This window comes from Ischnura elegans, chromosome 1 (genome assembly GCF_921293095.1).
Source record: "Ischnura elegans chromosome 1, ioIscEleg1.1, whole genome shotgun sequence".
Lineage (NCBI taxonomy): Eukaryota > Metazoa > Arthropoda > Insecta > Odonata > Coenagrionidae > Ischnura > Ischnura elegans.
The window spans coordinates 119,154,533-119,182,487 of NC_060246.1; the positions used below are offsets into that span (position 1 = coordinate 119,154,533).

The following is a 27,955-nucleotide window of genomic DNA, read 5'->3' on the forward strand; positions in this document are numbered from 1 at the left end:
AGCGTGTGTCCACTCCGAAGTTTGGAGAAGCACAAAGTGTGGAGGAGTGCAATGAGGGAGAAATTTAGCGCGTGGAAAAAATATTTTGAGGAGGATGGAGTGTTGTCTGTGGACGATGTTGTGCCCTCACTGGTGTTTGTGGGTGTATGCACGAGGTAGGCAAGGGGTGGCCGCGGAACAGGGCAAGGGGCGAGACTGTGGCAGATAGGAAGGGAGAGAAATTGCAGTCCCGTGTTCGCTGGTGCGTGGTAACAAGAGTAGTGATATCCTTTTTTCCTGCCGCTCCCCCCCCCCCACCCGCCGCACCCGCCTGCCCGTCCGCCGCCGCACCACGGCGCACCGCAGCAATCTCCGCCGAAGGAAAAAAGCGGCAGGGTCCGCTCCGGGCCCCCTCGTAATAAATTTCGGGGTAACTACACTCACACCCACGCCATTCGCCAAAGAGCTTCCTCTTTCCTCCTCCATGAAAAACCCTACCGAACTTACACACTGCCCTCAACTAAAAAAAAAGTAAGATAAAAATATATGTACGTGTATATATAAATTTATAGATTATAAAAAAGGAGATTTTTTTCCGGGAGGGATAGTGGGAGGGAATAACGTGGTCTTTTTCAGTGGCTTGGGGGTGGTTTATAAGGGTGAGGGTTTTCGGAGATCGGTTGGGGGGCAGAGAAGGGGAAAGTTAGGGTAGGGAGAAGGGAAAATAAGAGAGGTAATGAAAAAAATGGCTTCCGCTCTTGTAAGAGATGTCGGATTGAGTCGGAATGGAGTGGTTTTTCGGGGTGGACGGGAGGGGGCGGGAGGAGCAGACTCGTCAACGTGGTTGAGAGGGGAAGGACATCGGTGGCAGGCACAGGGTACTCGGGAGGGGAGCAGAGGGGTACAGTTATGACCGCACAATAAGGATACGCCCGCGATTGCTTTGATTATTCAGCTGTTGCTCTGCGCCCACAGATTGCTCTCCTCTGCTTCGTACACCCCCACTCTCTCCCGCATGTCCTTCGTCTTATTCGCTATATTTGTAGCGGGGGCGAGAAATATCAATTCCCAAAATCCAGATCCTCCAGTACTACCCAAATTTACTTGAGCTTGTATGCTCAATGTCAAAGAAACTTGCTCTTTACATTAATATTTAGAATCTCAGCAAGGGGAAATACATGACTCGCACCACGAAATTTTCATTCCTTTGGCTATAAAATTTGCAATTACTTTAAATTTCAGCGCAAATTATCGTGCTAATTCATATTTAATAAGGAAGAAATTGTGACTCGCAGAGGGAAATTCAAATTATTTTTATCCCATCAAATTTCCTTTTTGTTGGGCACAAAACGGACCCATGTGCATAAATACGTTCAAATTCATATTTTCGCTGCGATGCTTTGAGAGGCGCCCTTTTTTTGGATGTTAACAATTCAGACTTTACTTCCGTGGACAGAAGACTAACAAGCTCGATCTCATATAAGATTCCACAGCGTAGACTTTCAAGCTGGAAACCATCTTTGGTAAACAACCCCTGAAATTTACTTCGAAAGAAGACAACCAGGTGGCGCGATTGATGAAATATCTGGATTGCAGTTTGTAATCCTCGGCTGGAACACTGATTAAATCAAAGTATTTGGTTTATGGAAATTCGAACCTCCCATATGTCTAAAGAATATCGTATTTGATAAGCATGAATACAACTTGTTGATTAGTATAAAATTGGTTTATTTTTATAGTGGTCTTATCATAAAAGACGACTGATCATCTCCACTAAAATTAAATTCTAAAATTTCTAAAATTATTTTAGCTGGATAGTTATTCCCAATGCTAAGCGGAAGACTATTATTTGTATTAGATATTTGTCCAATTGTAGTTAAATACTATTTTTTCCAAAAATATTTACTGCAGAATCAGAGTAGGCTTGCACCCTGATCAAATAGTGGAATCAAGCAAAATCAATTCCCAAAGTCCACTCGTATTACTAGACAGCATACCAAAATCTTAAATTTTAGCTTCCTGAGCGAAAACTGTATAAGTATAAAATAATTCTTTGATATCATATATTGCAATGTGTATTGAGGAAAATATCAGGCGATCGCTTTTTAAAAGCATTGTTGTAACTTTCATGTTCTTCAGGGCTAACTGCAATTGTTATGTTATAACCCTTTTCTCTCTCACGTTTTACTGCTATACCAATCAACCAAAGATCCATTTTCACATTTTGTCACATTATATTACCACCTCCTCTAATTCTACATTATTATCACAGTGCTTAAGGCTAAGAAAACTATTAAGGTACCAACTATGTTTGTTTAAAAGCGAAAATCATATCATGTAATGCAGGGTAAGGCCAGTTTTTGCATTCTCTTTTCCTAGCAGCAAACTCAACTTATTCACCATCTCGTATTTAGTATATTTTATGGTATTTTTTTCAAGGCAACGAGCATTTATTCGCTTGGTCAAATTATTTAAGTTAGAGGGAAATATTTTTCATTCAAAACAACGATAAATTTGCATGGAAATTTTGCATGTTCTTACTTAAACAGGATTTGCATTTAAGCTTTTCAAATTATTATGCGTTAACCTCCTTAAATTTATTAATGTTATCTCGGGTTTGCTAATCTTCTGGCGTATTTTCGCGCTAATCCTGCGGTGGAACTCAGTTAAGGAGAAATAATTTCCCAACTCGCTAAGTAAATTGCGATGCGGCGGATTGGGCGAAAGAGAAGTGGCCGATTGAGCCAAGCCCTCTTAATAAAAGGTCCGAAGATTAACGGACTCACAACCCTTACTAATGATCTCTCCCTCTTCATCTCCTCCTCCTCGGGGCCCTCTCACCCCACCTGAATTTCGGGTCATCTGCTCTTTTTAATTTAACTTTCTCGTTAATCTGCTATCCATTTGCTTGCTGCATTCCCTACTCCTGAATTTCACCTACGTATACAGGCTTGCCCTTTTTTTCCTCATCCTGCCCCAAAGCATCCACTCTCCTCTCTTTCTCTCCAGTGTCCAACCCTCTTCCCTCTCTGTCCCCAGGCGAATGGCTGCGACTCCCGCCGCACCTCCGCGCTAAATTTCTTTCCCAAAATCCCTTTCATCCCCATTTTAATGCTCCTTAACATCCCCCATCGCCACCACCTCACCCTTCCCAACACTTTCCCCTCAATGCCAACCCCTCTTTTTTGGGGACATCCCTCGAGCGTGCATAAATAACCCTTTCCCCGCCCCACCCTTCCTCATTCTATCCCTCACTCCATAACCTTTCGCTCCTCATTCCCACCCGCGCCACCTCTTACACAAATACAAATTAGGAAAGGTAGGGTGTGAGGAGGGACTATGTTGAGTGCGAGTGTGAGGGGGCAAAAAGAGTGGTTCTACGGGCGGAACCACGAAATAAAAGATGCCTTCTAGTGAGAGAGAAAAATAGAATATTTTTTTAGCAAAAAAAGCTCTCCTGCTATAACTCTGAGTAAATCCAATTTGAATTTTTTCATTGCGCCAAGGAAAAAATACTACAAATGAAATGGGAAGAGGAGTAGGTGTGTAAGTATTTGAGGGAGAGGGAATCGTAGTCTGCCGAGGCATGCAAGACGAATGTGGGCAGAAAAAAGTGGGGAGGGATGAGGCGCCGGGGATTGCGAAAGAGAATTTAAGAGAAAATGGGTGTGTGTGGCTGCCCTGGGTGCGGGGGTGGAGTGGCAGAGTGGGAAAGGTAACGGGGAAGCTTGGGGGAAAAGATATCGTTTGGGGAAATGAACGCCCACTTAAAAACGGGCCGAAAAAATTCTCCGCTTTTGTTAAAGGGCTTATTAATTAAGACTAACGCTCTAACATAGGGTTCCGCTTGGCACTTGGCGGATTGTGACCGTTGGTGGAGTGGGGGAGAAAGCTGTTGCTATGCAGCGACGGGGAGGTGTGCGAGAGAGGGAGGGGGGAGCGTGTATTTAAACACACTGGCCGCTGCCTCCTGCGCAGACTAAACCCTTATAACAAATTGTTTGGAGGAGTCGAGGGCTAAATCCGCGAGAAATGTTGCCTCCGACTCGGCTCCGTCCCTCGGAAAGAATGCCTTCCTTTATGAATTCAAACGAAATTTCGTGCCTCCCCCACCAATACGAGTGCGCTTGCCTTTACTTATCCCAGCGCTTTTGTCTCTGAATTAAATGTGCTACTAGTATAGATAGAGATTTAAGTTTTAAATCATTGCTGTAAGGTGGATGAAAAAGTTTTGATGCCCTTGAAGAAATAACTCTTTGCCTGTGTTCCCTGGCTGAGGATTCGGGAAAAATTTTATTTAACTAGAATCAGATCCAACTCCTTTTATACTCATAAAATACTAGTGTTCATTGAATTATTGTATTAAGTGCGATATAGTCAATATGAAGCCTCAAGAGATAAAATATTCTGCAATTCGTTAGTGAAGATCAGCATAAGTACTTAAAGCCATCTGCAATAAATCTCTCTCTTTGCAGTCGACAAAAGGTGGAGAAAATGTAAGCAGTCAATGCGAAATATAGTTACTGCCCACAAGAAAGTATATTTCAATTTATATTAGTTTTCCAATGGAAAACAATTCATGTTCCATGAATTAGCAAAAGCAAAGGATGATATTGTCTGTATTGATACCCTCTATAAGCCTAGCCTACAGAATGGTATCTCATATTCAGCCATTAATTATTGTTATTGTAGTTTCAGATTAATTTTTCCTGTACAATGAGTGTTATATTAATAATAGTCCTCAACCGTATAAATACAGACAAAGCCCTTGACAAATATGAGGCTTAGTCATGATTCCATAGAACAGCAGGGGCATTTTGTTAGTGCTATGTCTCAAAAGGTTTAGTTGTATCTTATTGCTCCCCCACTGTTTTAAACATTTGAAAGTCTTATCTTCAAAACTTCGCCAATATAAATCACCTCATGTGCTGATCTATCCTCCATTTTTCGCTCTCTCTCCGAAAAGTGGGCAAGTATTGTAGGGTATGAGAGCTTCTTATTTTATCACACGTAACTTTTCCCCATCCGCGCCGCCGGAAGAGCCGTGACTCATAAATAATGCTCTCTTGACCAGACTGTGAAGCCGTCATGTTTTCACGTTCTACCGCAAAAATAAGTAGGTACCTACGTAACTCCTTTTGGCAATCACCCGTCTCTCGATGGAGTCATTTTTTGCTCTAAGTACCTCACGGGAAATGGAGGCCGATGGGGGAATTTTTTTCTGCGGCGGTTCAAGTCTCTCATCATTTTCAGATATCCCCCTTAAAGACGTACGATTTATGGATTCCTTTGAAATCGAAAAGATTCCTGCCTCTAAGCGAGGTACACCCCATGCACCAAATTTATAAGGATTGCGTCGAGCATCGTTGTCGTATCATGGTGAAAATTCATGTGTTATACTTTGGTTATGATGGTGTTCAAACTCGATCTCATTGAGAAGTGCCATTTATTCCTAAAATTGGCAGGTTTTTGTGCAACAATGTCCTGCTAACAAGTTGAAAACTATTTATCTTCGCAAGAAACGCATTGGAAATTGTGCAGAATCTACCACTTAAGATGATTTCATTATAAGATTTACGGTTTGAGTGATAATTCACGGTTAAATCGGGTAAGACGCTTGCATAAACTTTCAGAATACTATTCAGTTACTTTGCTATTTACCCAATATATAAACGTCATTTACAGCTGGTTTCGTTATTGTGGGACATCATTTGGCGCTTAGGGAGTAATGTAACATGGTTAATACTGGTCGTGAAAGAGGATTTATGTGTGATCAGTTGTTGGTAGAAGAGTTTATGATTTATTTGTAATAGGTTATCTCCCACAACAGCCAAATAACTGAGTCGTATTAAGGGAGAAATCTATTCAATTTTATTTTAAATATTTGAGTTATTTTTTTTAGCTGACTACAGACTTGCATTTTCTTCCTGACCATTTCCCATGATAATTAATTCTATTTTATAGCCGTAGTCAAAATTCAGTTGTCCCCTGTTCTACATTTTAGAAATCAAAACGGTTCGGAAATGTCACAAATGAGTCATACAATATACATTCTGGAATATTTGAGATATTATTATCAGGATAGCTCACTGGAGAAGGCTCTCATCAATTATTCATGTGGTTTTTCAGAATTTTTCTGTTTTTCTTTGATCTTATATTATTTCCAATACTATCTCAGTTCTAACGTTGATTGTTAATTTGGTCTTCAAGATGCTCACCTTCAGTGCTAGTCAAAATTAGGTATCTAGAGCGCCAATTCTTTCCTGCAAGTCCTATATTACTACACATATCAAGATCATTAAGCTATGCACGCAGTTTTCTTTACTATTTTTTCTACGTGATTTGCGAACACTATTCATGGCTCCAGTTTAGGACATGGACTATTAAACACTGGATTAACGTTGATCTTCTCCCATTAAAAACCGTCAATCTTTCAAAATACATGAGTTCCTTTTTTCATATACTTATTTTTGTTCCTAAATTTTTACTGAAGTATCAGCCGTTGGAATTAATACTGCGAGTATTAGGATTTTTTCTTCCTCCCTTTTGTGATCATGGGGCACTATCGTAGGGCCTGACCCTCATAAATCCTGCTATCCTTGAAGGTCGCAAGAATCTCCCGGCGATCGCCAAGCACGTTACACTAGGTTACACGAACTTCGAAGTCGGCCTCACAAAAGATTTATGACTCCTCTGACAGCTCCAGCAGCCCGCGGGCATTTATTAAATACTAAAAGCCCTGTTTTAAGATTCTTCTCTTCACATGAATTTCTGTTTTCCGTTCCTCTCTCTCACTGATCCCATTAATTTCCGCTGTGCCCATCCCACTCGCCCATTCTTAAAGCCTAAACCACCCCACCCTCGCTTACTCCCTTTTCCAACTCCCTTCCCTCCTTCGTTTCGGGGTTTTGTGTTTCTCATTCAGGGAGCGACAATCTCCCATACTCCCCCGCCCCACGACAGCGCGACCTCATCCATCAACCTCTATCGCGCCGCGCAGTTTTGATTGAAAGACATTGAATTAGAACCGAGCGCGCGGAGCCCGGAAATGAGACTTACTGGAGTAGCTGGAAGGAGGAGCACGAGATCATGGGGGGTGGTGTGAGGAGGTGCAAAGGGGACCCCCCGCCCCGAATATAGATTGCTCGCATCAACATACTACTCCTCAAGACGCGGACATCATTATTGGTGGATGGATTATTTGGCGAACCTGAAACGACTACAAACCACCGAAAGTGTCATCGTTCGCAGGATAATTTGCGCACCGTGGAATATTTGCGATAGAAATATACGTATGGATATCAAAATCACTCAACTGCTGCATAGCTTGAAAAGCTCTCTGCAGTTTTTTGCAGATCAAATCAATGCCCCTACCTGAGAACGAATTATTCTCTCACCTCTTGGATTATAACCTCCTCGTGATACCTAAACAATAAGTCTCTAATACCGCCTTTTTACCTTCCCATGTCCCCTCCCCTTGGTTCACCAAACTGAAATGCCATGGCATAACCAATTTGTTTGAAACGAATGATAAATGGAAAAAGTAGTAAACAGCTGGGAATTACTGTAAAAATGAAAGAGAAATACGTTGAGTGCGTGCGTTACTTTTAAAGGCAAATTATTGTCATGAAGCATTGCCAATCTAACGATACCAAACTCAGTTTTGCCATGAGTATGAGCCTTGGAAATCATATTTGTCTGCTCAGTGGATCAGAAAGCAAAATATCCGTGGTTAAATTCCCTGCCCAGGGGAATTTTTCCCCCCGGCAATTACTCTGAATTTCAGTCCCGTCACCGCGGCAGGTTGGAAACATATAACACTGCCATTCGCAGCTTTAGTGCAGGTATGGGGTTCACTCATAGTTTCACCAGTGGCAATGACTACGTAGAAGTCCTTATTCCCTTGGGTCAATTATTGTAATTTCTCATATATAATATGATATATATTATGTTGCAAACTACATTTTAAAGTTACAGTTTTTAAACAAAAAACAGTAAATGAATTTAAGTTTCCCCCTCTTTTTTCGTCAACGGCCAACTATGAGCCGCCTCAATTTTAGTGTGGCGGGAGGTGCTCAAGTGCCAGCAGTAAAGCGCTAATGGAAAATATTTTAGGTGTAAAGAGATAGATGAAACTTAGATGCCCTTTAAGAGAGATATGAGATGTACTTGGCACTCATTTACATTCTCGTCTGCGTTGCATCTGCTTACTATTCCGCAATTGCCTCAATAAGCATGCGGCGGGAGGTGTTAGGATAGCAGGCATTAGCCTGTGCGAGAATGTAAAAGAAATGTATAGATACGCGCAGAGAGAAGTTTGACGGCCTGAGTTGGGTCCAGCATTCATTTGAATCCTTTACAGTATGTCCCCAGTTAACGACGGGGTGAGGGACCAGAAAGTCTGTCGTTAAGCAATTTCGTCGTTAATCGAGATCATAAATTTGGGTTAGGTATTAATGTGAGGCAACCTTCATGGTACATGGTTTTTTCACTCTCTTGTGCTATCTGTTCACTCTCTTGTGTCTATACTGTTTGCATTCACAGTACTATTCATATTACTGTGTACTGTAGTAATTTGGTATGCACTTTCTTTAAAATTTGATACTTAAGTATGGACAGTAGTACATATCTTTTTTTTATTAATGAAATCCGTTGTCACTTCGAGTTGTCGTAAGTAGAAAAATTGTAAAATTTGCCGTCAATAGTTAGGCCAAATCCACCAATTGATCATGGTAACGAATATATTCAGCTACTCTAGTATGCTGAGGGAACTGCGAACAGATGATGACGACCGATCGCATTAGTGGACATTCATTTCCTTTCCGAGGGCTTGATTTTGTCAGAATAAAGAGTTTCGAAAAGTTTCCGTTATTACGTTCTGTCGACCTTTTCCGAGCCGCGTCCCATTTTCCATCAATCCAATTTTTTTCTTCCAATTTATCCTTAAGTTAGATCTCAAAGTTGAATTATTTTGAAGAATTATCTCTTTTTTCAAGGCGTTGGCTAATTATTGAAGGTTCGATGAGTTCATCATAAAAAATCTCATTGCTGAATCGAATTCTCTTTCCACTTTTTTTGCTCCTACCCCACCTCACGAAAATTATAGCTAATGCTTTTATTGTTGAAGAAACATAAGTTGGTTGATTCCCGATTTTACTATTATGCAACTGATTCGCCGTCGATCAGCTGCCATTTATGCAAGAAGTAGATGCATCGGTTATTGTTTATCAAATTTTATCATAGCAGTATTGCATTAGAAGATTTAGGTGGTTTTTATAGTGTGAATTGCCGCGGGGTGATTATAGTTCTTGTGGTACAACACGTGGTATACCTTACGTTAGAGGTACAACATACATTTCCCTACATAAAAAGTTCGGAAATGTATTTATCATAAAGCATACGTAATGTCGATATTCATGTACTTTTCTACACCTCGAAAATTGAAATCATTCAAGGTCATTTAAAAATCAAAAAAATTGGTACAATTTAATTTTTTTTAACTACTTATAATGCGAAGTTATTGTTCTCTCAATAAAAAATAAAATGAAATGTACCAATCAAATATTTTTCCTGTGACGAGATGAAGAAGACGACCGTTTCGCCGTTCTCATAGTTTTTCGCGTGTTTTTCCTCACTCTGTCGACCGTAGAAGCTGAACGTATTCGTTTAAACAATGTGTAATGATTTATTGTCGTGGACAAATAAACAATGAGTAAAACGAATTATGACACGACCCAATAGGGATAGTTTCATACAAATGCTAAAAGTTCAGCGTTTCATCTATTTTGATCCGATAGTAGTCTTAGGGCTATTGCTATGGTCATTTATTTTTACCTTGTGTCATTTGCTCATTAGGCAGTAGATTACTCATTGTTGGTAGCGAAAGTTGGCTATGGAATCATATGTAAAATATTCCTCATTACAGCCTCAATCTTAATCTACTTTAAACTATCACGCATTATATGCTTTAGACATTTATTCTATTTCTAGCATAGCTTAAAGTAGAGCATAACTTTTCATGGATTAGTTCAGATTATGACTACTACAAAAATCCCTCGCGGGAATGTTATAGCATTATAGACTTCTGTTCCTGAAGAATTTTTCTGAAGCTAAAAGTGATATGTGGGATCGTGTGAAGGACATTTGAAGGCTAATTAAAACTACAAACTGAGCAATTTAATATCTTATGTTTTGAATTAGCCTTATTTAATATCTTGAAAAACTTCTGACGTGATTTTCGGTTTGCATAATCAAGACAACTATTTTACCAACCTTGCGTAATAGCAGTCCAATCGTAAAGTCTGGCTGTTACGTACGAGTTTGAGTACAAGAGAAGAGTCATCTCAGTTTTTCATCAGAGTTATGCTGATTACTATGCAGCCTTAGTAAAATTACGAGTTTTCACTCGGGAATAGACAACTTATATTCTATCAATGTCTGTTTAGTAAAAAAACTTTTATCTCCTATTATTTACATATAATGGTATTTTTTGGCTACCTACAATAATACGCTAAATACGTCGCCACATGGTTAATTTCCTCTTCATTTCTTCTTCTTTGCTCAAAAATATCGTCATCATTAGATTTGTTTTGGGTATGTTGCAGCGACAGATTAATAAATACGTATCCTGCGATTATTTTCCTCTGTGATGGTTTGCAGTCCCCCATTTTCCTAATAGGTGGGGGAAACCATCAAATCTCAACGTAAATAGCTGTGCTATTGGGTTGAAGAAATGAAGTTCCTACTATAGTCTTTGGATGATACATCGATGTCCGTGGTGTCGCTGGTGTATTCGGTGTAGTTGGCTGTTCACGATGTACTATCATGGTAGAAAATGAAATTTATGAACACTATCTGGCATTTTTGCATTTATTGGCACATGTTCTGTATTTATGCAGTGACTTAGCCAGTAAGCCGAGGTCATCGACTTTAGCTCTATACAATACATTCTTTGGTGCAGCTAAGTTACCATCAGTCAAGCCATAAATTATGTGTATATCTCAATAGAATTTAAAATACGTGGCCATCGTCATCAAGAAAATTATATTTGATTTGGCAGTTATATGTAATAATATTTAGATTTGACTAATGCGGTTAGGAAGTTGAATTGAATAGACATGAATTCAGTATCATGTACTCGAAGAGCATCAAACAGAACGATACAAATTTATTTTCAACGGCGAATTCGACATATTTTGATGTTATTGGAAGAATTTATGTAGGTATTTTTCCTGATGGGCGCAAATACGTAAGAATTTATTCGTGATAGTATAATAATTAATTTCAAAATGGAATTTTAAATATTTAATCAGAAATCGCATATGTCCAAGTAGTATTGCAGTTCAGTTTCAAATTTAAAATATTAATAGAAAAGACAATCGAATGCAGAACCACATTGTCTAATATTTTACAATGGAAGGTATTACGATAATCCAGGCATCGTATGTCATTGAAGTTAGACTATCTGTTGCTTATAATTTCTAGTCTTCTTGAAGAAAGCATTCGTTGATAAATTATATAATTCTGTATAGTACGCAGGCATTGTTTATTTTTTATTTCGAAATACTTGTATGAGTACCTACATGGCCTAACTAGGGTACGATTTCTCAACACCGTATTACCACTCATCGTGAGAGCCGCTCATAGCATAAATCTCTAATTCTGAAGCGCGATATTTCTTTTTAATGTCTTAATTGGTCTTCTGCTTTCCTGAGTTCATCGAGATAAGAGTATTGTAAGGGCTGAAATGAGCTTTCCTCCGTGTCATTTTAATGACTGCCCTGAAATAAATAGCCCAGTCTCAGGGCGATATATATATTTGGTGGATACACACCCCCTTTTATGCCACAGGAGATATATGGTTTCTGGATGCAAAAGAACTGGTTTTCCACGATGGAGACAACATCACCGGCCGAACAACAATCCCTTTTCCATACGATAAAGGCGCCGGGGCCGTGTAGACAAATCATTATGGCTCCAAATGTCTCGACCGATCCGTTTCGCCGACATCTGCGGGGGCTAAATTACCGAAGGGCCGGCTCCGAAATGGCGTGAGGCGGAATGGTCGTACCTATGCCTCAAAGAAATTCCCTAATAACACGCACTTAACGTCAACGAAATACGAGGGAGTGGCGACGGATGGCGATAAAGAAGATCTGTATTCAAATGAGGCGAGAGAGAGAGAAAGAGTGAGTATTCAGATTTTGGGGCATTTGGGGCGCACGGGGGCCCCCATAGGATACGGGGCCGTAACGAGCGAACATTAGCGTCCCGACTGCGCACTTGCTTGGCCCGAGGAAAAAGAGAGAAAGGACGAGGAATAAAGAGAAACGACAGGTTATTCATTCATTCACACCCTGGTCGTGATCGCGGGTCTGCAATGGCTGCGTTCGCCCCTCCCCCTTCCGGACCACACGCCCTCCTAACCTTTAGCCTGGAAGACCAATGGCACTCCCAACTTATTTCTTCCGCCGCCCCGGGCGGCCCTCCGGCACCCTGCCTCCAAAGAGCAGCCCGCAACGTCTCATTCTCGCCCTATTACTGACATGCGCGCTCTACCATAGAGTATTAATTATAATTAATAACTAGATTTATGATGAAAATAATTAAAGTAATAATGATAATAATAGTGTAAATTCATTTTTTATTAAGGCTGTTTCTAGATCATGAGATAGGAGAAGATATTGTGGTGCGCATCGAAAACTTTGGAGACAAGCATATGAAAGCATATAGAAAAATATCTTTGAGCATAATAAAACGATAGCTTTGAGCGAGAATCTTCAATACGATTGCACGATTTCAGTCATTTTGAGATCGCTTCAGACATTTATAATCCCACATTTTCGTCCAACTTTAATTATTGAAGGTCCTTAAAATTCAGAGTGTTAAATGTCGAATATGCTGGATACCGAAGAAAATTCGTTTTCATGGTAACTGCTAAGTGTATCCAAAAACAATTTTGCGTTGCCATGGCTGAGTAACCTAGGAGTTGCGACACCATGTTTATGGACAAACATGTTTATAGACTTTCTCCCCTACCACCTCCTCAAGTATTTCAGATTCCCCCTGGAATACCCTGTATATACAAAAATTGACAAATATTGATGTGTGTTTTTCTAATTTTTGTCTCTAATATTATTAAAGTATTCTACTGATTGAGGTCGATATCCATGGTGTATTTAAGAAGTACAGGGTTTGTCCCAAAAGTAATGAGCCTTTTTTCAAAAATATAGATTTATTGATCAAACATATAATACAACTTAATCCTCTTCAAAATAGTCTCCTCCCGCGTCTATACGCCTTTGCCAACGTGTTTTCCATGCATTGTAGGCCCTCTGGAACTCGCTTTGCTGAATGCTGTTAAGGCACCTCGTCGTGGTTTTTTTAATGTTGTCTAGGGTCTCCAGATGCTTTCTTTCAGCTTCCTTTTCACCCTAGGAAACAAGAAGAAGTCTGCCGGGGCTATAGGGGGGCTGTGGCACCGTTGAAACACCGATCCGGGTCAGATAGGAGTTGACTACGAAGGCGGTGTGACTCGGCGCGTTGTCATGGTGGAGTCTCCATGACGACCGGATCTCTGGCCGGACGCGGTTAACTCTGTGAACAATTCGATGAACATCTGTTTTCGGCAAATTTAATTGTTCTACCATCAAACGAACACTCATTCGGTGGTCTTTGTTCAACAAATCTCGCACAGGAGTGACATTATCGTCCGTTCGCGATGTTGATGGACGCCCAGAACGGGCCTCATCGGCCACTTCTTCCCGGCCTTCCTTGAACGACTTGTGCCACTTTTTGACCTGCGAGTACAACAAGCTATCATCCTTGAAGGCCTCAGAGAGCGAATCAAATGTTTCCTTCGCCGTCATTTGAAGTTTGACGCAAAACTTTATCGCATAGCGTTGCTCCGAAGTTCTCTCCATCCTAACCACGACGAGGCACTGCGCGGAGGTTTACTAAAAATGAAGTCCTACAGTTCTGAAAGCTCGTATGCAACTGAAAGAGGCGTCGCTGACAAGCTTAGAGTCCCTCCCACCACTTCCAACCGGTCGCACAGGTGGCGTTGTACAGTCGCGTGGCAAAAATAATGAAGCTCATTACTTTTGGGACAAACCCTGTATTCTGGACTTCCCTCTTAAATTCACAATAAGGCCTACTTTCTTTCATTCTGTCTAAAAATCCTATTTTCTTCCCTCCTCTCCCTCGTTTAGCCAACATTCTATCCACGGATACTCTTTTCAACATCCCCTCCGTGCTCGTCACTCGCCTTTTTCCTGCCACTATCTTCGCCTACAAGCCTCCATAGCCCTGTGAGTTTCACTCCGTAGTCAAGTATTTATTTCTCTATTAATCATTTTCCCCCTTCTCTGAGTCCACGTTTTTCCGTTTCCTTTGCTCCTTTGTTTCTTTATCATTTCCTTGTTAACCACAGTTTCTTTATCCCTCTACTGTCAACGTAGCCGATTTACTTCTCATCCGCTTCGATATTACAGTTTTAATACTATCCCACCCTTCCTCTACGTTCCATTTCCTCGCTTTGATAATTTTCATAAATATTTTTTCTTGCATTGCATTTCATAAGCACTATGATGTAATCTGAATCCGCATAGGCCACTAGGATTTTTTCCTAAACCTACTCCTTCCACTGGTAGCTAGTGTTTCCATGTCTTTGAAGGAAACGTAAGTTCAATTTAGTATGTGATAATAAATAATTTTGGTGTCTACGTGATCGCTAACGCCACAGCTTTACCCTGGTGAAGCATCATTTGAATGGGAAACTTTGGCATTCCTAATAGGTCGGCGTCCTAAGATTAGTTGCTGTAGCTTTCCACACAATTCTCCTATCAGCTAACCGTTTCACTCTCATAATCATTCCATTATTAAAACTAAATGAGATCTTCCTTCCATACGGCTTTTTCTGCGATAGAATTGTTCTATAGCTGATGTAACTGGCACGGGCAAACAACTTATTCATAATTTTTCCCACCAATAATTATCTCAAGCACACAGATTTCATGCCGAATTATTATGTAATGAAGCACGGAGAAACTCATTTTGAGACGCCGCGCAAAACGAAGCCAAATATTTTGATTTCAAACACAAGCCCTCTTGAGAATGTTTATACAATACACTCCACCCCAGTGCTCCTTTAAATTCTGTCAACAATGAGTTCATTGAGCATCAATCCCGCCTCTAAAAAAGATACGTCACGGACAACACCGGACTCCTAAACGTGTATTTTGGTCGAGGTGCGTCTCAACCGGCAGAGGTGGCCCGGAGGGAAAAAATAGGTGGCGTAATGAGGGGATCGCCTTGTCACGCTCCGGTTGGGTTCGGCAGTCATCGCGCGGGACACAAAAGGGTTGTCGCACGGGCCCTCAATGGACAGGGGGGACTGGCAGGGTGAACTGAAAGGGACAATGGAGAGGGACTGTTGTTCAGGTCCACAGGGGTGAGAAGGGTGGGGGTTGGGAGGGAGGGAAGGGGGGTTATGCAAGGGAGACCTAGAGCCATCTGGGGACATTGGAAGCTGGATAGGGGATAATTGATAGGGGGGTTTATTATGGCATGTAACGGTGGGAGAAATCCTTCGGTCTCACGGGAGTTCTAGGTAGTAGGGATGGGCGATGAATGTGGGGATTATAGGATAGAGGGATGGAGAGATATAAAGAGAAAGAGGAGATGATGGGGTGGGTGAGTTTAAGTGGGTTGTTTTTTGAAATGAAAAGTTCAGTCATGGCGGTGGCGAAGATAGGCCGCTCACAGGGCCAGAACGCGATGCGACGGAGAGGGTGGTGTAATTTTTTTAAGACTAGAGGGTGCGACGGGCAGTGCGGGGGTAAGGAGGGTGCTGAATAAATAGGATGACTACGAAAGAGGGAATGGAAATTAGATTGTTTCTCCTTACGAGAGGTTATGAGGGGTAGAAATAAAATTTTCATTCCAACGAGTGTTCCTGAAACTAGTTAAGAAGTGTCAAGTGGAAGAATTAGATGGATCGCGTAAGATGGGGTTTCGAAATCGCGAGGGCGAAAAGAGAGTTGACGGAAGGGATGATGCGGGGGAGGGGACTGGAGGGGAATAGGAGGGGATGAAGGAGGAGAGTGATGGGGGAAGGGGGTTTCGAAGTTATCGCGTCTTCAGAGAGAGAGAGAGAGAGAGAAAGACGTAATAATTCCTCTTTTGCGGCGGATGCGATCACTTGGATTGGGGGACAAGGATTATAATGCGGTGTCGCAAACTTTTTTGTCTCTTCTACGTGAGTGGGCCGGGAGAGGAGCGTAAAAATGAGAGCGGAGCCCGGGGAAAGAATATAGGATATTAAATTGGTTCCTTGGAAAGAAAATTGGGTCTATTTCGTGGTCTCTTTCATTCTATTTTTTTGTGGAGAAGTAAACGAGGAAACTTTGATCGCAAACATATTTATTAATGTTATTCACGTAGGCATTTCAAATGGAAATTTATTAAATAATTTGACTTAACAACTTCTTATAGTTTAAATTAAGCGTTGCAGGTTAAATTTAATGCGCTTGAAAATATGTAACTAGTAAGATATACTTCTGCAGTGCTCTTGTTTTTTTATCTTTCCCTCTTTTTTATGATATTAATGATAATAAATAAGTGTAATTTCCAATTGTCAAATGACTCGATCATTTTACTATTTGGTATTTGTTTATAGTTGACAACTAGTTTCGATATTTGTATATCAATAATTAAATACCAGGGACATATTGTCGACTAACTAAAACATCATAAAATTTATAGTACCAAAGAATCAACCAAATTCTTCGGTCTCTATATGGAAGAACTTTAAATAGCAACTCATATTGTGAAAAGTAAAATGAATAGAAAAAATTTAGAGATGAGATTTGCTGCAAACTTTCCACTATCTTATTCGCTTATGCAGTGCTTACATAGTTCTTCATGCAAATACGAGCAAAGCATTTCAAAATCAAGTTTTTTATCTTCAACGAGATTGCCTACAAACTTAAATGTATGTAAACAAAGTATGAAAGAAGAAAATGAGGGAATCGGCCACTCTAAGCCAAAGAAACAATAACGTTTGCATAATTATTGCATAATTATTTTTATTTACGAGGTAAATTATGGTTTAAGTGGACGAATTGTTGTCCTATGAGCTAATAATATACGTTAGCTACTCCTTTATAGTTTATGAACCATTTTGGTAGGGCTCCATTATGTTTGTTAAGGTAAAAAATCTGATCCCCCGTAATATGCCAATGGCATATGTAGTTTTCGCCCCGTCGCTAAGATGAGTTTATTTTTATTCTCGACTTTTGGTTGTAAACTTCTTATTAATGCCAATTATCTCTCAAAAAAGTCAGTGGCTATTTTTTGCATGTGATATCCACCATTCAGTTGCGTCATGAATCTTGTATTTGCAAAAATATCCACAGTCGACTGACTATCGCAGAATTAGCCGAATCAAGGAAGACAAATGCCAAGTAACTAGTTCCTACATTGAGAGATCTGATGATTGTAGTGGATTTTGAGCGAGATGTGAGGTGGAAGGGGTAAAGAACATTCCATCTTCTGATATCTCATCCATTACCGTAATATTTATATATTATTTCCATATCTCCAACGACGCCAGTTAGGTTCTGTATAAGTACATGCTTTGCGGAGGGTACAGAATTGACCAAAGCTTGAAGGGTTTTGTTGGCTTGAATCAATTCCAACTATGAATTAGCGCAGTAGCTCCTGAATGGAAAATATTCCCTTAAAACCCTGCGCTCAATTCCTGACTTTTTTGCATGTTTCTGAACTATTAATATCCATTTTAACAGTAGTGGTGAGATGTTAACCCATGATCGCGGATGAATACCAGTCAGTCAAATAAATACCTGACCTGCAATCGGGATAACGAGTATACCTGACGACCAATACGCAGATCTGAGTTACTATTCCGACCAATCCGTTTTTTCAGGGTAAATTTCAACTTTTGTATAGATAACTTCAACGTACTCAGGGTCAACTTTATCTAACTTCATAAAAGGTTGTACCATATTAGAAGATATATTATAGTGGTTGTCTTCGTGAATTCATATAAATATTCGAGTTTTCGGGAAGGGATTGAATGTTATTGAGAACTGCTCCATTAATTATTGTCTTTCAGTTATAAGTTCTAACCTCATAACCTTAGTCCTCGAGGAGTTGGGGATCTCTCCAGGGGGTTCTGGTGGACTCTGGGGAAGACCTCGGCCCGGCTGGTCCTCTTCTTCGTCCCGTCTGTTCATTCCACCGCCTCTACCACCCACCCTCCCGCCTCATGACAACTCCTGTCCTATCCCCAACGCCCTTCACTCCCTTTCAAAAGGCATTGGGCCACCCGCCGCCACCCTAAAAAACCTTCCAACGCAATTTATGGAATCCTATTACCAACTGCCTCAACTCGATGACCATGAAAAGTTTTTCAATGAAACTTGAAAAGGGCCTTTTTTTTTTTTTTTTTTGAAATTTTGCCTTTATTTGTGGCCCTTGTCGCTGAGATGTTTGAGATATGTATACTGGGTCCTTCATAGACTTCTAAAAATATACGCAAAAAATGAGATTTAGGAGGAGATATTTTAGGCTTCTCCAATATACAGTAGCCAGTTGTGACTTACCTATGCCAACATTTTCATGTTTATTTTATACCTACGTCCGAAAAAAATAGCTGTCGAGTTTATCATAGTTTTTTATTTATCCGTCAATTGAATAGGTATAGTGAATGACATTTTCATTTTCATTTTAATTTATATCGCACGTATATAAATACAAACAGGAAAGAGAACATTTTACTAATATCTTTCATTAAAATATGATGAACTATGTATGAAATAATCTATTTTATTACCACTAGTGTATTAATTGTTCTTAAATTTCAAGTACCCTAATTTCATCCATATAATTCCAATCTCATCCAGTGGCGTTATAGAATTTTGTGGCTTGATATAAACCTCCCCAAGATGAACGAGTCCTTTAAGTCAACGCGTATAAATGAAAAGTACCCACTGATCAGGAAAATGATTATCGACGTAAGGCACCAAACCTTCCCTTATTACAGCGCCAAGAGGATTTTAATACTCTTGCCCATTGGAGCCGAACACACGGTGGGGTAGTTTTAATCTCGCTCCGCTAACCAGGGCCCTTCCACCCCCTTCGACAACCAAGGGGTGTCGCTGGTCTCCATGGTGACTGCTATCTCTTGACATCCGCCGCTGCAAAACCACGCCGCGCCGCCTCCGTCCCCAGAGTCAGAAATTGGAAAACGCTCCAGATCTACGCCAATGGATGTCATGGGGTTCTCTCTTCTCTCCCCCTTTTTGAAGTCTTTATGGCGCGAGGGTGGAGCAGCCCAGAGAGGGTGGGGGGGGGGGTCGCTCATTCGGGGGCGGGGAGACGAGTGATGCGTGATGGGGGGGGGGGGTCCCCTGGCACTGCCTTTTGCGGCCGGGGTAAATGGTTCCTCGGAGACGTCTCCTCCACACCCCCCTCCCCTCCACCCGGCCATCCGTACCTACTGCGCCCACTCCCCGGGTGCCGTTGCATTGGTTTTTAAAGGGGCGTGGAGGGTGAAGGGGGGGGGGGGGGAAAGAGGGGAACCATCCCTTGGCTCCTGCCATCCACCAGCATAACACACGCCGTCCCCAAAAGCGGCGCAACCCGTCCTACCTGCAAACTCCCCCGCCCCCCTCGCAGCGTGTCCTATTCCCCCCGCGCAATCCATCTCCTTCAAACAGCCGCCCTCTTTCCTTTCCTCCAACAACGCCCTCTGCTCCTCTGTCTCTCTAACACACTCATAGACACGTCCATCTTCCTTCTTTTGAATGCCCGCGTCAATTTTCGAGCGCTCATCCCTCTTCCTCCCCCCTCTCTCTCCATCACATCCCAATTATTTCCCCACTCACCCCATCTCCCTTCTCCTATCACCTCATCGCCACTTCACCCCTACCGTGGTATGGTATGGTATTTGGAGGACGCCACCGACAGCTGAGGTAATTTAACGCCGTTAGGAAAGGGCACGCAGATAGAAGGAAACCCGACGTCAGTATAAGCCTGCTCTTAACGAAAGGCGACCAGTGGCTGAGAAATTTTAAAATCAAAAATATTCGAAATTTTTATGCCCATTTTTCTAGTTTCCTTCCAAAAAAAAGTTTTCAAGCTCGGCGAGTGTCCCTACGATTTTTTCTGCGTCTATATAGCAATATTCCCTCAATTTTATAATTTCCCAAGTACAATCCTTGTGAATATCATTAGCTTATTAAACTGACATAAGCAATGGACTATATTGCTCATGTCAGTTATATCTTTAAGGACCTTAGACGAAAGACATCATAATGTCTTATCCGACGGACAGAGTCTTCTACTTAAAGTGCAAAAATAACTGAAAAAAACTCAGTCAGAAATCGGGCAATCTCAGCAAAATGCCCACCATGGACCGCCGGGATTTGAACCCAAACCCATTCGGTGGTTTACCAATACTTTATCTACGACACCAACCCGAACCCCTCATTTTCCCCGCTTTTTCCCTCATCTGCACTCATCGCATTCTCTTCCTACAAACTATTCCGCTTGATGAAAAATAGAGGTACCACAGACCGACTCTTTCAAAATCCCTCGACTAAGAAATAATAAAACACTCCAGGTTTACGTTAATCGACGTCTAAGTTCTCTCTCTACCACTTTTAAAGAAGAGGAGAGGAACACAGTCTCAATATATAAGGGACTTGAACCCGACCGAACCGTCTTGCCACCCTTAATAAAAGCATACCCACTGTAACGCCTGGCCGTGCTAAGAAAAGTACCATGGTCCCTCGCCTGCTGTGTGCATTATTTTTTTATAAGGAATTTGGAATCCGAATGAGTTAATCAATTCTCCAAGAATATTTTCATTTTTTGAGAACACAGTCACTCACTGGAGATAATTCTAAGCATAACTAAATTGAATTTTTTATCATATTTAGGCACATATTTGCTCAGATCCTTCACGTACTCCTAAAGTTACTGATTAGGATATGAGGTGAAAATCCGATAATTTTTGACCTTATAACATGAAAGAGCTAATCGCTTTGAGAATTCGGGCAAAACTTGAGTACAAAATTTGAGAATTTATAACTCATGTCATAGTACTTTCAAACGAAATTGCAGATTTTCCAAGACACTTCATTATCCGTATATCAAGGTGGTAAAGGAGGATAGTTTCTATCACCTTGTTCACACATGAGATTATTCGATGTATTTTGTCTGTGACGAGGAGGCATTGTAAAAATCATCTTTTTTCTGTTTCTTTGATCTCAGCAATTGTAGCAACATGTTTACGCCTTCTTTGCTTATGCTTTCGGGAATTTCAAATTCTTATCACCTTTCCGTACTCTTAATTCATACCTTAAATTCATGCCTATTTATCTAAAATTGTGACGTTATAACGGTAGTCTCTCGGACGAAAGAAAATCCTATTAAAATTAATAAGCTATGCTTAAGGCAAATATGCAGTTACGATTGATTTTCATGGGCATATTTTCACAGAATTTTTTATTTCTTTAATAAGAGCTAATAATCCAGGAGGGTATGTAGGGACAGAATTCTGAGGTTTGACTATTCATATGTAAGCGGTGAATTGGTCTAGCATTCAATTTAATCAGGTCATTCATTCATGTCTTTCAAATCCTTTGTTCTCGTACCTCCCTCATTTATAATTACGTTCAATACCTTAATTGTACTATGCCCTGCCTTAACAACTACAGCAATCACTGCTTCGATCGCAACATCACAGAATTGGAGACCACAGGCGTTTATTGGTGTAATATTACCTCTAGCCCTGGTGTCCTATCCAGCGATGCTTTAAAAAAAAAACTTCTCCCTGGGTGAATTCCAGAGACCTCATTTTCATTTTGGTGGTCGAATCATTTTCCAATCATAAGCATTACATGAAGGGCAGACAACGGGGGGACAATATTCCAACGGCAGCAAGAGAACTGCCCTCTGCTTCAATTCGAGCCATTTCTCTCCGGCCTGCATTGGCAAAAAAAGAAAGAAACACCCTTTCAACCCCCGGCGGCCCACCCAAGCGCCACGAAAGGGGAACATCTCCCTATAGGGCCACCCCGCTGCCGTCGCGCGGAATCTCGCAATGGTACTTTCTCTCTATCGGACACCCTAACAGACACACACATACACACAGGCCGCAGTCGTAATCCGAATCCCCCAAGTGTCACCGTCGCCGCCGGCCCTGGCACAGGGCCAGCCGCCCCCGATGCGCCCGGGTCCCAATTCACCCGTCGCTTTCGGTGGTGTGTCCACCCCCGCCCCCTCCCCCGGGGTCCATTGGCACTCTTTCGCGTCTCCCTTGGGATCTTCCGCCGCCGCAAGCGGGAGGAGATTTCGTTGCCTGTCCTTCCCCCGCGCCACCGCCGCATATGTCGAGGTTTTGCCTTCCGCCGTCGTCCCAGGTCCACATTCGGCGAAAATGCTGTAGCGACGAGGCGAGGAGGAGTAGAACGGGTAGGTTGGGAGGAGTGATAGTGGTGGTAGAATTGAGAGGGGGTGGTGATGGTGGGAGGAAAGCGGTGGTCATGCTCGTCTGGAACTGCCTCAAATGCCGCCGGAGAGTCCATTCATCGGCTTTGACCTCTTCTCGCGGCCGGAGCTCGCTTGTTTGGGCCACTCGAGGCGCTTATCTAGGATTCAGGAGGACCATCAAATGACTATTTCGCTTGCCGTTCTTCTTCCCGAACCAGCACGTTGAATCCAACAACTCCATCGTATTCAGTCCATTCGCCGCCCTCTATGCTCCTGTCCTCGTGAGTGGGCGCAGATCGTATTGGGCCCAGTTAGCCAATAAGAACGACAGGGAAATGGAAAATGTGCTGCGGATCGGATGAGGTGGCAGATGTGGTCTATTTCACGGTTTCTCTTTAACCCAGGAGTGGATCCAACAGCGCCAGGAGTCAGTCTATCAGCCTAATACTTCCCTTCTACGTAAAGAGGCAAAAGGCCGGGTATGGAGAACGCAATGATGAGAGAAAGAAGCTGCAGACGCGAGAGGATGTATACTTATGGGAGAGAGAACATTGAGCAAGTGTTAAGAGGAGAACCGGTCATTTTTGTCTCTTATTATTCGTTGGAAGCGTACCATATCAGCTCCACAACTTCATGGTTCCAATAGTATGCCATTTTCAGTATTTTTCCTTATCTCAAATTCGAAAAGCCTTTTCTATTCTATTTTTAAGGTACTACCAAATGTTCACATATTGACTGAAATCTACTTTTTAAACCCTGAACATTTAAAGACGATGAGGAAATATTTAAGCGATTAATATGCCACAAAAATGATCATTAGAGCGAGAGGTATAGGTACTCTTACGAAGAGGTACTATATGGGAAGAATAGTGTCACCAGAGCATTCCACCTCTTCTGACGTCACCGGTACGAGAATTCCCTCTGAGGATGCGAGCTTTTCGATTGCATAGGGGAACTCCGTTTGACATGCAATATCAATTTGATTTACGTAAACATAAAAAAGGTGTTCATGTTGCCTTTGGTGTAGGAAGAGGCAGCTTGCTCCAGCGAGGGATTTCCTAAAGTATGTGATTTTTGGTGGATACCAAGAATATTATAGCGGAGAATTCTCCAGTCGGCCTCTTCATGTGTGGTCATCCACCGCGCATTTTTAAAGGGCTCACAAAAGTCGCTAACCGTATGAGTGATGGGAAGAGCTATCTGAATTTTAGAGGAGAAATAGTTTTTAATTTAGGGTTGTTTACCGAGATTTACGCTCTTAAGATCGGCTAGATTCATAGCTTTTCAATGCAATGCCTGGCGATTGTAAATGTTATATGGTAAATATTGAAAAATATGGATCCCTCTAGACTCATCACCGTGCTGCGTTCATTATCGAAAACAATCAAGCTTCAACGGGAAGCCTGCATGTAGCGTCCTTGATGGAAACGCAGTGAGAAGTTAAATCGAAACGAGAAGCTTGAACATGGTGGAAGGCCTCCATATTAGCAATGATAGCTCTTCGAAGTGTCACCATTGGTAATAAGTCACGAAGTGTCATCATTGGTTATACAGTGGTAAGTTACTCTTTTCCTCTTCTACGTGGGTCGAGCTTCAGTGAATCCTCTCAACTCTCAAACAACCAGGAAGGGAATGAGTGGTGAGGGACGCGCGAGGCAGTTGGATATTTTGGGGGTGGCGAGAACAGAGTGTGAAGCGAGGAAGGCACGTGTGTTTACGTTCGTTTACGAACGTGCGGCCAGTGCGAAGCGGCCCAGGACAATTGTCGGCCAATTTACACGCGCTCTCTCTCTCTCTCTCTCTCTGGAGTTCATTACTTCTGTGCGTGCGCTGTCCGGGCATTGGACGTCGCCCTCTTCCTCCTCGTATCCAAATTGAGTGTCGAAAGTAGGGACCACGGAATGCTATAACGGCGAATGCGAGAGCACGCCTAGCCGTTTAGATTAGGAGGGTTTAATGGAGCAGATGGATTGGGGTAATCGTCGAGCCATCAATAACGGAAGGTATGTTTGTTTGGGCCAGTTCCTGCATCGGGCGCCTCGATTTGATGCCGTTATTATTCGATTGTGCATATTTAGGAAAAGACTAGTGAGGATGGAGTTGTAAAAACTTTCGCGGTTAAAATGCTGTCAACAGGGATGCCGACTTACAAAAAATATTGGGGGGGTGTGCATACCGGGGATCTTACCACGGGAAATTTTATAAGTAGTGAGTTTTAAGTTTTTTAAGCATTTCAAAATTAGCACCCTGATGACTCTCGATATCTGGACACTCTGGGGAAAATTGACAAGCCTGATACATTTTTTCTTCACACCCATAACGAATTTTTGAGGCGGCTTGGGCCCCCTCAGGCCCCATGGAGTCGGCGCCACTGGTTGTCAATTAATAAAACTTTTGGGTTGACCTGCGTCTTTTAGCTTAAAAGTAGCGTCAACGTTTAAAGCGGCTTCTTGCAACGTTTTAATCAACGTTTTTCGTGGCTTATAAGTCACCCTCCGGCTGAGGGGAAGAACCTTTGGCGACTTTCAAGCCACAAAACGCGGGTTAAACTAAAAGTTTTATCAATTTACTAGTGAAAAGTCTGATTTGGAGGGTCTTTACGGGGCGGAAACGTGGAAAAGAGGAAAAAGGACGAAGAGAGACTAGAGGCGTTTGAAATGTAGAACGGTCAACAATGGAGATGGTGAAGTGGAAAGTGGACGAATAGGAAGAGAATTAACGAGGTGCTCGATATGATTAGCGAGAAGAAAAAGATTTTAGATGAGATGCGGAATAGACAAAGGGTTTGAATTGAGCGAGTACTGAGCGGGGAGACCGAAGTGTAGGGGAGAAGGGTGATTGGTAAGCGGGAGAAGGGTAGGAAGTGGATAGACTTCATAAGTGGAATAAGAAGGAATAGTGTTGTGACTTGAAGAGGGAAGTCTAAAGGCCGTTTTACACGGGGCACGGAATTGCGCAGGTTAGAACTGCATTAATTTCTAAAATGGCGCGGAATTGCGCGAATGTAAGAACGAAATTAGAACAGGGGCTATTTTGCCATCTCACGTCCACGTATTCTCGCATGTGTTCTAGCAATTCATCACAATTTTGACTGCGCCTTCGTACACACGTCATATTGTGCAAGTACGTTCCCCGTGTAAAACGGCCTTAATATGGGAGTGAGCCGGTGATTCATGCAAACCTATTTTAGTGGCGATTAATCGCCACTTTAATGGTACAGAATTCGTTAAATATTGAGCATATGTGCGTTGGCTTGAGGTAGAGGAAGAAGGGAGTGGAGAAGGGAGGCTTGGATTAGTTAGGAATATGGGCAGTGGATTGCATATTTTTTTCTAAAATCAGTCGGCATAAGTCATCCTTCTCTGGTAAGCTCTGGGAAAGAAGTCAGAAAGGAAGGAACTTTTAATGTGACGGTTTTACAATTTTCGAAGGAATTACTCATTACGCAAGCTAATTTTCCTCCCTTTCTTTCTACAGCTTTGAGATGCCTATTTTATTTGCCTTCTCTGGTAAGCTCTGGGAAAGAAGTCAGAAAGGAAGGAACTTTTAATGTGACGATTTTACAATTTTCGAAGGAATTACTCATTACGCAAGCTAATTTTCCTCCCTTTCTTTCTACAGCTTTGAGATGCCTATTTTATTTGCCTTCTCTGGTAAGCTCTGGGAAAGAAGTCAGAAAGGAAGGAACTTTTAATGTGACGATTTTGCAATTTTCGAAGGAATTACTCATTACGCAAGCTAATTTTCCGCCCTTTCCTTCTTCAGCTTTTGATGATGCCTATTTTAGTTGCCTCGCCCATTATTTACGAGTTCAAATCGTAACTATCCACAAGGTCCGAGAAGATGTATGCTCAGGATTCCTCGGTATCTTTGCACAGCTTGTGAATGGCTGTTAATCAATGAATCAATTCTTCATTGCTGTAGATGCTTGCAATGAGTGCGGGATCCACAGAGATGTAATGTTTTCAGTGTGTATGAATAATTTTTCCGCCAATTAACCACATACCTATTTATGAGTTACTTCCCTGCACCTTGTCGTGAGGAGCACAGAACTCCGAACAAGGAGAGTAGTATTGACATTCTTTAATGTGGTATGTTAAAAATCACTAATGAAACAGGGCTATTATATCGCGAGATAGTTCATTGCTTGGATGAAAATAAACAAGGCACTAGATTTATTGATTTTGGATAATTAGATCTCTGATTACTCAGAAGATCAGAGAGGAAATACCTGACAGTATCCTAAAATACAGTCGAAAGTTGGAGAAGTGAAACGATAAGTGATACGCGCTCATGATGATTATATGATACTAGTTAAATTGAAGTTTTTAAGAATCCAAATTTATCTGGTTGAAATATATTTAATGACCTTATTTAATTTACCTATATGAGGTCGTTTAATTTTTTCCTTGCAAGATTTTTATCCAATAAGTTGATAGTCTATCATTTAAAAAAATAGGTGGGTAGCCGAGATGGATTTATGAAAACTCTGCATTGCTATTTGCGGATAGATGTCAAATAAACTGATATTCATATATGCCTACTTGTGCCATTTACAATACTTCATCTTCTTCCACTTCTAGTGTTGTATCGGCAGACAGAGAATGAATGGGAAACTATCATCACATCCATCGGAGGCCCTGAGAAGAGTTAAGTGTGTCTCGAAAATCAAAGAAAGGGTAAGTTAATTGAAGATTGTAATTTCACATTAGTCTATCACAATAATAATATATTTAGTTAATTGCTCTAATAACTGATTTTTATCATCGATTATTGCGTCAATAGTTTCCTATATTACTCTCATATTATAATGTTTAGTTATATTGCTTAGCACCTAAAAATATATTAAATTTGAAACAGATTTGTCTAAAACTTCCCTCTTATATATTTTATCAATGAGGTTAGAACTACGTATAAATTTCCTCTTACGTTGAGGGCAGCGGTGAGCAATTTGCTTCCTTGAGCGCTACACGGGTAATCCATCACCTTGGAAAATGATACCGACCGTAAAAAAAGAGCGGACCCGCGTTCATTCTCACACCTACTATGTGCCATTTTTTCAACTCTCCCGCAGAAAAACGCTACAAGGCGAAGAAGGGGCGTTTTATTTACGGGCCCCTAAAACCTATTTTTTCATCCTCTCGATGCGATCAGTTTCAATCTCATTGTGTTTCGCCGCCCGTCCAGCAACGTGCACGGCGCACATCGACCTTCCCTGGTGGGCGCGAATAAACCTCTTCGCACGCCTTTTGGTAGGGTGTTGTTTAGCTAATTAAGAGTACCACGCCCCCCTCTCCCAATGCCTGTCCTACCCTTTTTCTAGGGCAATCAATGCATTAGCACCTCCATTTGCAAACAGTACGAAAGAGAGAGACCCGTCTCGACAATGCAAGTGTGTGGGAGGTATATAAACTCCACTCCCAGACACGTGTCGGTCGCGCGGCCCCTGAGCCCT

General features: G+C 41.7%; 1 long non-coding RNA gene across 1 annotated transcript in view; it reads left to right on the forward strand.

Annotated features, from left to right (window-relative positions):
* LOC124168941 overlaps positions 1–27,168 on the forward strand; it is a 354,549-nt gene extending 327,381 nt beyond the window's left edge. Inside the window, exon 3 of the long non-coding RNA XR_006867014.1 lies at positions 27,084–27,168. This is a non-coding gene — a long non-coding RNA (uncharacterized LOC124168941). The remainder of the gene's footprint in view (positions 1–27,083) is intronic.
* Positions 27,169–27,955: the final 787 nt, after the last annotated feature.